The sequence below is a fragment of the Monodelphis domestica genome, chromosome 3, assembly GCF_027887165.1.
Source record: "Monodelphis domestica isolate mMonDom1 chromosome 3, mMonDom1.pri, whole genome shotgun sequence".
NCBI lineage: Eukaryota > Metazoa > Chordata > Mammalia > Didelphimorphia > Didelphidae > Monodelphis > Monodelphis domestica.
This window is the reverse complement of record NC_077229.1, coordinates 250,917,345-250,929,436: the sequence shown is the minus strand read 5'-3', so window position 1 is coordinate 250,929,436 and position 12,092 is coordinate 250,917,345. Positions and strand designations below refer to the sequence as shown.

The window sequence follows — 12,092 nt, the reverse complement described above, 5'->3', positions numbered from 1 at the left end:
TGAAGTTTGGAAAAATCAGGCTGGCTGCATTAAACTCACAATACATAAGTTGTTGACAAGGGTTCTGCAATGTAGATATTTGTTCAGTTAAATTCAGCAACTATTGTACTCATTCAAAGTCAGATTTTGTTTTTGCCCAAAAGGAATAGTGAAGTATAAGTCATGAAATATTCTTTAAAATATCAATGATGTCAAGAGAGTTGGAACAATCATTTTTTTTAAACCCTTACCTTCCGTCTTGGAATCAATACTGTGTATTGGTTCCAAGCAGTAAGGGCTAGGAAATGGGGGTTAAGTGACTTGCCCAGGATCACATAGCTGGGAAGTGTCTGAGGCCAGATTTGAAGCTAGGGCATCACTTCTCTAGGCCTGACTTTCAATCCACTGAGCTACACAGTTGCCTCTGGAATAATCATTTTTAATATTTTCTTCCCCTAAGTTAATATAGAGCTACACAGTAAAGGGTCAAAGTAAGGTAAAAAATTATCTAGATAGCATAATAACAACAAAAAAATAACAGTAATTCACATTCATATAGGACTTGACCCTACCAAATTAGCTAAATAGAGAATTAGAGAATTTCAGATCTTGATTAAATCTTGATACCCATTCAGACCAAATCACATTTTTAAAAGTTCCCTACTACAACATATCCATGAAGTAGTCATCTAGCATTTGCTTGAATGAGCTATGAACTACTTCCCAAAACAGCTGATTACATTTTTAGAATCTACTTGTTAGTTGGAGGTTTTCTTCCTATGATTCAGGCCTAAATTTGCTTCTTTGCAGCTTCCTCTCATGCTTCTACTTTTGCCCTCTGTGGTCAAATAGACCACAAATCTAACCGGCCTTCCACATGACTGCCATTTGAATACTTTAAAACAGTTTTCATGCCTCAGGATAGTGGGATATTTATCTGCCTATTTTGAGAGGCTTTGCATCTTTTCATCCAGACCAAAATTTCATTTTCTTTTTGGGTTTCCATATTACATTTTTGGCACTTTTGAGTTCATTGACAACGAAAAACCACTACTATTTTTTCATACAATATTGTTCCCTCTAACCATGCATTTCCCAATCTTGTACTTTTGAATTACATTTTTTAAAAGTGCAGATAAGACCACATTTATTTTTATTGAATTTCATCATATTATTCATTGTTCTAGTCTGTCAATATAATTTTGTATCCTAATTCTCTTGGTCACTGTGGTAACTTTACCACCAAGCTTGATATATTCTGCAAATTAACTTGGTAATTATAACATTAATGCCTTTAAGTCATTATTTTAAAAAAACCCAACAGATTCCTAGGGCAATCCAATGAACACCTCTGTCCAAATTGATATTAAATCATTAATGGCCACTTATTTTGTCCAGTCTCTCAACCAGTTTAGAATCTACCTAATTTTACTTTCATCTTATTTATGTGCTTATACAGTATGCAATACTATATATGTAGTATAGTATAATAATAGTATGAAAGACTTTTATTAAATGTTTCACTGAAGTATAGGCAAATTATCATACTTATAGCTTTCCCCTGGTGATCTGACAATTTGGTAACCTTATCCAAAACTCATGGCATGGCCTGTTTATGTTAAATAAATGCTGGATCTTTGGGATAACTACATTTCTGGACACATTAAATGACCTTATAGCAATGATTCAAAGAATTTCCCTAGAAACAAAAAACAAGGCTATTGGCTTGTAATTTGCCTATTTGATTTCTATTCCCCCTTTTTTTGAAATCCAGGAAAGATGCACAAAGTGAGCAAGTGTAGCAGCTACTGCCACATACTCATTTTTAGAAGATGAGATTCGCATGAAAAAGATTCAATTAGAGCATTGTAAAGATTAAAATTTATGGAATATGGGGAGACTGAGGCATCTGAGGCAGGTAGAAATTAGTTTCTCTCTGCAAGGAGTATTATATTTTTTAGAGGTTTATTAAAGGTTAAAGATTAAGAATATACAAGTAAGAAACATGTGCCTAGGCCAGAGGCCTAGACAAAATAACCTCACATCATGGAAGAGACGCCTCTGCTCCAAAACGGAAGTCCAAAAAGACCCCAGCCTTCAAAAGCCTTTGCTTAAATATCTTCTCAATCTCGGCCCAGGTGAGATTACAAGGCATTCTGGGGAAGTGGAGCAAAGGCTCGTGGGGATTGTAGTCCTGTATTCGAGTCTATTTTTTACATTCCTCCCTTTGATCATTTGCAAAAAAATTAATTTTTTTCCAAAGGATCATGAAAACATAATCAATTTAAAGATTACAATAATTGAGGATAAGAGAAAGAAAAGAATAAAACCAATAATTACTGGACGCGTTGACAGAAAGCCAGTTAGGGGGCAGTCCCCTTTGGCATGAAAGTATGCATGCAAATAAATGTTCATTAACCACACCCAAAGTTCATTTTGTGCAGTTCGTGGTCTGGAGGCTTCTTCATAATGGCTTCTCCAACAGTTCAGTTTCTGAATTCAGGGAAGTAGCATCTTCTTTACCTAAAATTCTTCTCAAAAGGAATTTAAACATTGCAATTTAAATAATGATATTTTTTTTACATTCCCCCTGTTAAGAGGGTGATTTAAAAACCGGGATCACTTAGGGATGCATGGCTGAGGTATATGAATCAATTGGCAAGAGATATTAAAAAGGTATCAGAAAAATCAAAAAGAAAAGAAAAAATTCTGGATGAAAATATAGACTATCAAAGTCTTATGTGTAAAAATTCCAAGTAAAAGAAAAATAAATCTATAACAGGTCCTTGAATCAGGGCCCAATTAAAATGATCTAAGCAATGATGCATTTACCCAGTCAGTAGCCAGAACTACAGAAAGTTGCCACACTATGAGAGGCAGAAAAGAAAGGGACCAGATTATAGAAGCCAAGTAGGAGCCAAGGTTTTGGGGATACTCATCTGTGAGTATCTTCAGAGTGAGTGTAGATACAAGGAAAGCCTATGTCTTAACACATGTTAAACATAGTAACCTCGAGTCTTCACACTAGGTTCAAGACCTTTGTATTGGCCTAGAAGTGCATCAATCCATCCTAGATTGGCCTTTCTTTGGCCCTATGAAATGGCTCTTGTGTGTATCTCTTGTCCTGGAATCAGACAGAATCATTAAGCAAAGTCCCATAATTTATTTAAATAATTAGTGGCATCAGTTTTATAGTCACAAGCTTTTTAGGGCATGCATTAGCAAATGTATCTTAAACTTAAAAATCAAAAGGTTAAAGAAAATCTTAATACTGGTGACATGTGCTTCAAATATAAAAAGGAGAGAAAAAATAATAAAAAAAACCAAAAAAGTATATTGCACATGCAAGAAAAATATAATAATAAAAGAGCTTTAAAAAAATTCAAAAATGTAGCTTATAATCATTGACACTCTGTGTCAGTTAAGAAAATATAAAATGCAAGGCTTTCTCACCAAAAAATGAGATCCATTTCCTCTTTGTATCTGGCCATGATCACTGTGAGTAGAAGGCAAATGAATTGAACAAGGTTAACAATTTTTTCATCTTTAAAAATACAGTAGTACAAATATGTAGATATCAAAATATCCAAAATTCTCAATAGCCCAATTAATTACAATAGCAAACAAACACACTTTCATATTTCACATAAGTTGCTGTATGACATTTTTAAAACCTATGAATTGATGGACATTTGTCACAATTTTTACAAACATAGAAATCCTTCAACCTTGGTATTTAAACATATATATATATATTTTTTTTTAAACAAAGTAAAACTCATCTAGGGTTAAGAACATAATCAAGAAATCTATATATCATTCTGGTGCAAGTAAAGTAGTGAGCTGAAGAGTATAAATAAAGGGGTGCTCCTTTTTCTTGGAGGCTTTTCCCAAGGGTACAAATGCCCTGAAATTAACTGCCCAACTTCCATTCACATGTGGGAAGGTTGGGGGTTATAAAATACATTTCACTTCAGCTACTGTAATGGGCCTTACCTCATGGTAGAGGCAGGCAAAAATAACCAGATTGTTAAAAAAAATTCCAAAAATCATATTTAAAAACCCTTAAAATCAAATCATTTGAGGTATTTAGCACATTAAATTTTCCAAAGGTTGTTAATACAATTATAACCAGTTCTGAAGTCCATCTATCCTCAGCAAAATAAAAAAAGCTGTTTTTTCATATATGGGCTTATTCACAACAATATTTGTTCAACAGTTATAGGGGAAACACAACAGAATTTCAAAACTCAGTACATTCAAAATAAATTCAATCAACCTTCAGTTCAAGCAGAATAATATTGAATCCAGTACTATATGAACTTAAAATCACAAAGTTAAACCTTAAACAAAAAATGCAATAGAATACAGAGATGTTTATAAACCATTGGAGTCTGAAATGCCTTAGAATGTAGCCTTTAGTCTCTTCAAAGTTCCTAGGGTTTTTGTTTGTTTTTTTGTTTGTTTTTAATTATCCATTTAAATGTCTATTGTCAGAAGGTAGAGTAGTAAGGGCTAGGCTAAGGGGTTCAAGGGATCCGTCCAGGGCCCCATAGCTGGGAAGCATCGGAGGCCAGATTTTAACTAGAGACCTCCCTTCTCTGGGCCTGGCTTCCAGTTCGCTGGGCCACCCATTTTCCTCCCCAAAGTTAAAGTTGAATCTTTGGGCTGAGTCTGCTCCCTGACAGGCAGGTAAAATAAATGAAATTGCCAGAAGAGTCAAAAATCCTTTTAAACAGCCCATTGCTATTAAGTTTCTGTTTGAAAAGTCTGTTTCTTCTCTCTAGTCTTTTCTCTCTTTCCCCTCTCTGATCCCGCAGTGGCCAATACCCCCAGCCACGTGGAGTCTTAGCCTAAGGGAAAATTACCGTTCTCCTTTCCCTCTCTTCTCTCCCCTCCACCCACGTGGCCAATACTGTTACCAGCTGGTCCCAATGAGTCCTGAGCGATCTGCTCCAAGGATCTGGGTGATGAGCCGGCTGGGGTTGTGCTCGTGGATCTGGGGCGCAGAAATAGGCAGGCAGCGGGCCGGTGAGAGGCCAGGAGCAGGAGCTGGAGCGGCTGCGGGGGTGGGCAAGGCCAGGACCAGGTACCAGGTGAGGACGATCAGGGTTGCAGGCTGAGGCAGGAAGCGGCAGGACGGAGCCAGGTGGGGTGGGCAGCAGGTCCGGCGCCTGTAGCAGCTTTCTGAGGGTAGAAAACCTTGGCCAGAGAGATATGGCTCAAAAAAAAAATTTTTTTTTTCTAGGTACTAGATATTAAAACTGAATTTAAGATCAGAAAAGAAATCAGAAGACTGAAAGTTCTTTTTTCCATTAGGTCGCCAACTGTAAAGATTAAAATTTAGGGGAGATGGGGAGACTGAGGCAGGTAGAAATTAGTTTCTCTCTGCAAGGAGTATTATATTTTTTAGAGGTTTATTAAAGGTTAAAGATTAAGAATATACAAGTAAGAAACATGTGCCTAGGCCAGAGGCCTAGACAAAATAACCTCACATCATGGAAGAGACGCCTCTGCTCCAAAACGGAAGTCCAAAAAGACCCCAGCCTTCAAAAGCCTTTGCTTAAATATCTTCTCAATCTCGGCCCAGGTGAGATTACAAGGCATTCTGGGGAAGTGGAGCAAAGGCTCGTGGGGATTGTAGTCCTGTATTCGAGTCTATTTTTTACAGCATGCCATCCCTTGTAGGACCAGCCTTCCTGAAGTCAAAGAAAGTTAAAACATGGAATCATTTCAGAATAACTCTGCATTACCGAGTCATTTTACATGATAATCCCACATTGATACTAACCATGCATATATTCACACAGATTCAGATGTGATATAGAATCACAATTGAATCAATATCATTACTCTATACTCAATTGCATTATATTAATCTCTGCTGCTTCTGCCAATTTAGTTTGAATAAGGGTTAATGGCTATAATTTAGAGGATTTAACTTTATCATGGGAAACAAATGTCCTGTGGACATTAGGATTAAAATAACCATAAGTCTGTTTTTCCTTAATTGTCATAAAAATTTAATACATTTAGTTGAGTCATAATCTAGTATTTCCCTTAAAGAGACAAATTTTGTTAAATGGTCTTTACAAGTAAACTAAGTCAGTTAATAGATTCAATCACTTAGAGAGCTCACTATTTACTAATTTGAGAAACAAGATTTACCAAGATCACTGAGAAAACTCAGTTAACATAAACATTATGAAACAAAAACCTCGAAGTAATACAATAATGAGCATCATATTAAATAACATCAAGTGTCATTGTAAACTGTAAACCACTTCCAATAGTCACTTAATGTGCAAACATTTTATCTTGAGTCTCAGACATCTCATTCCCTGGAAACATCTTCTCTTGCCCTTTTTTGAATAGACCTCATCTCAGGACAGTACTGAAGAGTGTTCTTTGGACTAGATCTATTTTTCTGGCTCCAAGTCACTTGCAAAGATTCCTAGGTAATTCCACTACTCTGTCATAACAAGACTAAATGCTAGTTAGTATAACTCATGGCTTTACTTTCCCTGTAACTAGTTCATGTGAAAACCAACACAAATCTTATTGATCTAACCCTATTCACTATAAGGTTATAAGAACAGCAAAGTAGGAACCCATAATTTACCTAAATTTCAAAGAATTTCTACTCTTGCATATCACTTGTTCTGCCTTTATGCAAATTTGGCATCCAATATGAATGATTCATCCACGTGCTGAAGGAGGAAGACCTGACTTCTGTTCCCTTGCTTGCTCGATCTGTTTTACTCACCAACACATTTCTGCCTTGGCGTATCGAAAAAACAAATAAACCAAAAAACCTGGGAATGTGAGAGCAGTCTAGGAAATAAAAGATGTTTTATATTTTGATAGATATGAATCTTTTCTTTTTTTATGACTTTGTGGTTTAGTCCTAGTGATATCATTTGGTCAAAAAGTATGTGTTTTTTGGTATTTTTCTAGGGGGGTGATAGTTCCAAATTACTTACAGAACAGCTGTAGCAGTTCACAGCATTAATATGCCTTTTTTTCTGAGAGTCCTTCTAACATGTCATTTTCCTTTCTTGTGAACTTCACAACTTTGGTGAAAGTGAGGTAGGCCCCTGGAGTTACTTTAATTTACATTTCTCTCTTTTTTTTAGACATGGGCCTTGTCCTTAAACTATTTTTATAACACCATTCCATGCTTTCACATTCCAACTCTACTACTTATCCATGCTTATACTTCTGTACATTTCCCTTCTATTTTCTACGCATACCTATTTTCAATAGTTTCTTACTCGAGGGCTTCTATTAAATCAGTTGTAGACTGCCATTTCCTATTTAAATTTAAACCACATTGATTTTATATTCAAAACTCTATAAAACACATTATTTTTAATCTTTTAAAGGCATACTCAATTCCTGGTAAGAAACCTACTTTTTTTTTTTTTAACATTTTAAGTCATAGCCACGAAATCTGAATTATTTTCCTAGGAATTCTTTCTTAATCATATACCTATTACTGAAATCTGCCTTTATTTTCTATATGTCTTGCTTTTGATAAGCACGTGGGAGGTATACACCACCTGTGCTCTTATAATTTTCTGTTTCTTGACTGACTTTATAATATTTGATAATGTTTTCTATGACACAAATGTCCATATGAATCATTAGAAATGAGAAGTCTTTTGATGAAATGGGAGGTTCTCTGTCATGTTTTAGACTCGTGCCTGAAGAATACAATAAGCATTGAATAAACTGTTATATTTTGTTTTCCTATTGACAAATAGCTTCCTTCATAACCAGGAAGCAGACAGTCCCTAGCCACTAACAGTATTCTTTTGCTGTACTCAATAAACTTTCATTTGAGAGTACCTTTTTCATTATTCTTTGGAAGACTCAAAGCTACTTCTTAATTAGGGAAGAATATCTTATGGTGCTTTCCCCTCATTATTCATCAGGATTAGTTGGTCAGGCTATGAACATTTAATAATATCTAATATATGCCAGTCCCTGGGCTAAGTACCAGAAATATTTTTTTTAAAAAGGCATAAAACAGTCAAGGCTTCTTTAGAATATGGAATCTTAGCTAGGGCCTCAAAGAAGCCAGGAAACGAGAAGATAAGGATAAGAAGAGAAAGCATTCAATGCCTCAGAGACAGTCAGTGAACATGTTCAGAGGTAGAGGGATGGATGTGCTTGTTGTTCAAGAAACACCAAAGAAGGCCTGGTTACTAGATCAAAGTGCACTTTGGGAAGTGAATTAAATAAGGTATAAGAAAATTAGTGTGTGAGGAAGGTTACAAAGTCCTTCAAATGTGAAAGAAGTGCTATTATATTTTATCCTGAAGGCTGATAGGGAGTCACTGAATTTTATGGAGTAGGAGAGTAAGATTGAGACCTGTACTTTAGAAATTGATAAACATTGATAGTTGAGTACATTATGGACTGAAGTGATCAAAAAATCATTGGGTTTAGGACTTCAACCTCAGAAATTATCCAATAGCACTTGCACTTCCTTCATTTTATTGATAAAATCATTGAGTATTTAGATTAATTTTACATTTTACAAAGGAAGAAATCAGGGTCATAAAAATAAAGTACCTTGACAAAGATCATAAAGCTAGCAGAGGTATAACTAGAACGTGGGTTTGTTTTTTTGTTTGTTTGTTTTGTTTTGTTTTGTTTTAATGAACCTTTATCTTCTGTCTTAAAATCAGTGCTGATTTTTGGTATTATGGCAGAAGAGCCTTAAGACCTAGGCAATTCAGGTTAAGTAGTGACTTTCCCAGGGCACACAGAAAGTGTCAATATTTTCATAGTACACCAAATAAAAAGGAAGAAATGCTTATACCTTTAAATAATGTGGTAATTCTTATCCTAAAATGCTAATATTAATTGCTAATGAACATAATAGAACTCCTTTTTCTATGCCCTCCTACTTCTTCCTTTTTATTTATATTTATTGATATCTTTTGTTTTTATTTTACTTTCATTTCCAAATAAATCTTTCTTTCTATAGCTTCATAAAAAGCAAACAGAAGATGCCTATCCTGGTTGTCTCCCATATTTGCCTTGATGCAGAATTAAATTCTCTGTACCTCTATTATTTTATCATTTATGAAATTTAAAATAAAATTTTATTGACATTATATGAATTACAATAGAGGGAAGTACAATTCAAGGAAGAGTCTTGCAATGTAGCTGACTCTTAAGTTTCTTTGATGAAGAGAGTTTCAAATAAAGGATGGGATGATCATAGAAAATAGAATTTTAAAAAATGCTCCCTGGAAATGAGGAACCCTGACAAAAGAGGGGGAGATTAATCAATAAAATATTATCTGAGCAATTTGTATCTAGTAACACATAAAGAGATATGAGACATATAAATGATGTCTTAAGGAAAATATCTGTCCTCCCATGTCTTAAAAGTCTCATTGGAAATGATAAAGATCAGAGGAAGGAATATATGATCTTGCAAATATTTGAATATATCTATGTCTATAAGCAGTTTGAGGAAAAACTGACTTCAAATGTTTCCTTAGGCATTTGGTAGATATGTGACTCTTGTTAACCTGTATTTGCTTCAGTTTCTTCATTTGTAAAATGGGAATGATAATATCACCTACCTTGCAGGATTGTTGTCAGAATCAAATGAGATAATAATTATAAATAGCTTAGCCCAGTGCCTGATGAATAGTAAGAAGTATATAAATATTATATATTATTTATATGTCCTACATGGGCAGGGAAGCCTAATAATGTCACCCAATTAAAGAGAACAAAATACAGACTTTAAGAAGCAAATTGACGAACAGGAAAAAAAAATAGTAGAAAGGAATAGATATGCTCCAAACACATGTGGCTTTATGTATCTTTTATTTAACTCAGGATCCAAACTTAAAACCAACATTTGGCATATAGTATCAGTTGGTTGCATTTTCTAAAGTTTTGGCTCTATAAGCCTTTGTATAGATTGCACTGAGATGTAGCCTTATTGCCAAATCCTTTGTGTAACAGAATTTAAAGAGAAATAACAAATATATTTTGTTCTGTCAAGAAGCCTGGAAGTTAGAATGACAAGAAGCATTTACCAGCATGAATAAACCGTGAAGCATATTTGGAAATTGGGGTTTTAATGATAATTGGCATTAAAAACCTTATTGCAAAGCGGGTGCAATTTTCCTTTAATTGTTTCAGAACACCATGTGTGATGGAACCCTGACAGAATGCAAATTATTTCTATGGGATATGAGGAGAGAGGGAGGCTTTCCCAACTGTGTTCCTTATGAAAAATATTATTTGATGATAGCTTTTCAGCAGTGGTGAGCCAGATTGGTATATCTCAGTCACTTTTTCAAAATCAAATATCAGATTCTTATAAAGTACTCCACAAAGGGCTAAGAGTTGAAAAATCAAAGCAACTGAAAGCAGAGACAAAATAATGAAATAGGATAGGTCATTTGGCACACTTAGAAATGGAATTTACCTGGATGTCCTTTTTGGTACTTCTATATCCATTCTAAAAGTGTGAAAAAGTGGGTTTGAATATATTATTTGCAGGGCACTGGTGAATATATACTCAAAGGTATATATAAGGTAGCATTTCAAGGCTTACAAAGTGCTTTACATCTATTATCTCACTTGATCTTCACTATAATCTCTAAAATTTATGATCACAGTTGGGCAGTGAAGAATCTGACTAAAGGATATTATATGACTCTACTAGAATCAAAAAGATGGTAGATATGTGAGTTGAGATCCTTCTGGCTCCAAAACTAGTTCTTGGCTCAAGGCCTGTTCACTAGCAAAATGAAGACCTATCTAAGCAACCAGATGGTGGACATCCCAGAAAATGTTGACATCTCTCTTAACGGTTGGACAGTTATTGTGAAGGGCCCCAGAGGAATCCTACGAACTGACTTCAACCATGTCAATGTTGAGCTCAGTCTCCTTGGAAAGAAGAAAAAAGACTCTGAGTAGAAAAGTGATGGAGAAATCAAAAAGAACTTGCCACCTTGTGCACAATCTGTAGTCATATACAAAATATGAGCAAAGACATAACCTTGGGTTTTTGTTACAAGATGAGGTCTGTGTATGCTCACTTCCCCATCAATGTTGTTATTCAAGAAAATGGCTCATTTGTTGAAATCAGAAATTTCTTTGGTGAAAAATATATCTGAAGCGCGTGCATGCAGCCAGGTGTGGCTTGTGCTGTTTCTCAAGCTCAGAAAGATGAGATAATTCTTGAAGGAAATGATATTGAACTTGTCTCAAACTCAGCTGTCCTCATTCAACAGGCTACCACAGTCAAAAATAAGAATATCAGAAATTTTTTGGATGGCATCTATGTTTCTGAGAAAGTCACAGTGTAACAAGCTGATGAATAAGTTGGAAAAGATACCAAAGGTCCAGGGTCCTGAGGAGTCAACACTTATTCAGATGTCAAAATAAAAATACTTTGCTACTCTTTAGAGAAACAAATTAAATTTCTAAGCAGTGATGGGCAAACTTTTGAGGTTGGTGTGGCAAAATTCGTTTAAAAAAATGAACATAACTTGGGTGGTATGTCACTTCGAGAAAAAAACATAATTTATTGATATTTATAGTTTAAATAACAAAAATGTATAATTTTAAAACATAACTGTATTTAATAAACCAAAAACTAATTATTTAACTTACCTGCTTAGGGACTTCTTTGTTCATCTGTCAATTGGTTTTTTATGTTGGTCTTGATATTATTTAACTTGTGAGGGGTGTTATGAACTAAGATGATAAGTGAGGAGTAGGGGGTAGTATTGACTTTTTTGTTACTGAATTTCATTGGCCAAATCTTCAATTGAAGTTTGGTATTTTGTACACTTTAAGCCCAAGTAAGTGCTATTAACTTCATCTGTCAATCTATTTCTTTTGTTGGTTTTGATATTATTTAATGCTGAGAATAAGGTCTCAGAAAAGTACATAGAGTGGAAAATTGTGAGTAAAGCCATTGCTATATTTTTCAAGGTGCTAAAGTGTCTGATAATGGGTTTCAGGCATTCCTCCATTGCACTTGGGCCTGAGCCCTGCCCAGTCCTCCCCAGGCTCAGCCCTGCCCTGTACCTCCCAGGCTGGCTGACCCAGGAGCAGGGTGAGAG

General features: G+C 35.1%; 1 pseudogene; it reads left to right on the top strand.

Moving 5' to 3' along the window:
• Positions 1-10,767: 10,767 nt before the first annotated feature.
• On the top strand, positions 10,768-11,345 carry LOC100617896 (60S ribosomal protein L9-like; annotated as a pseudogene).
• Positions 11,346-12,092: the final 747 nt, after the last annotated feature.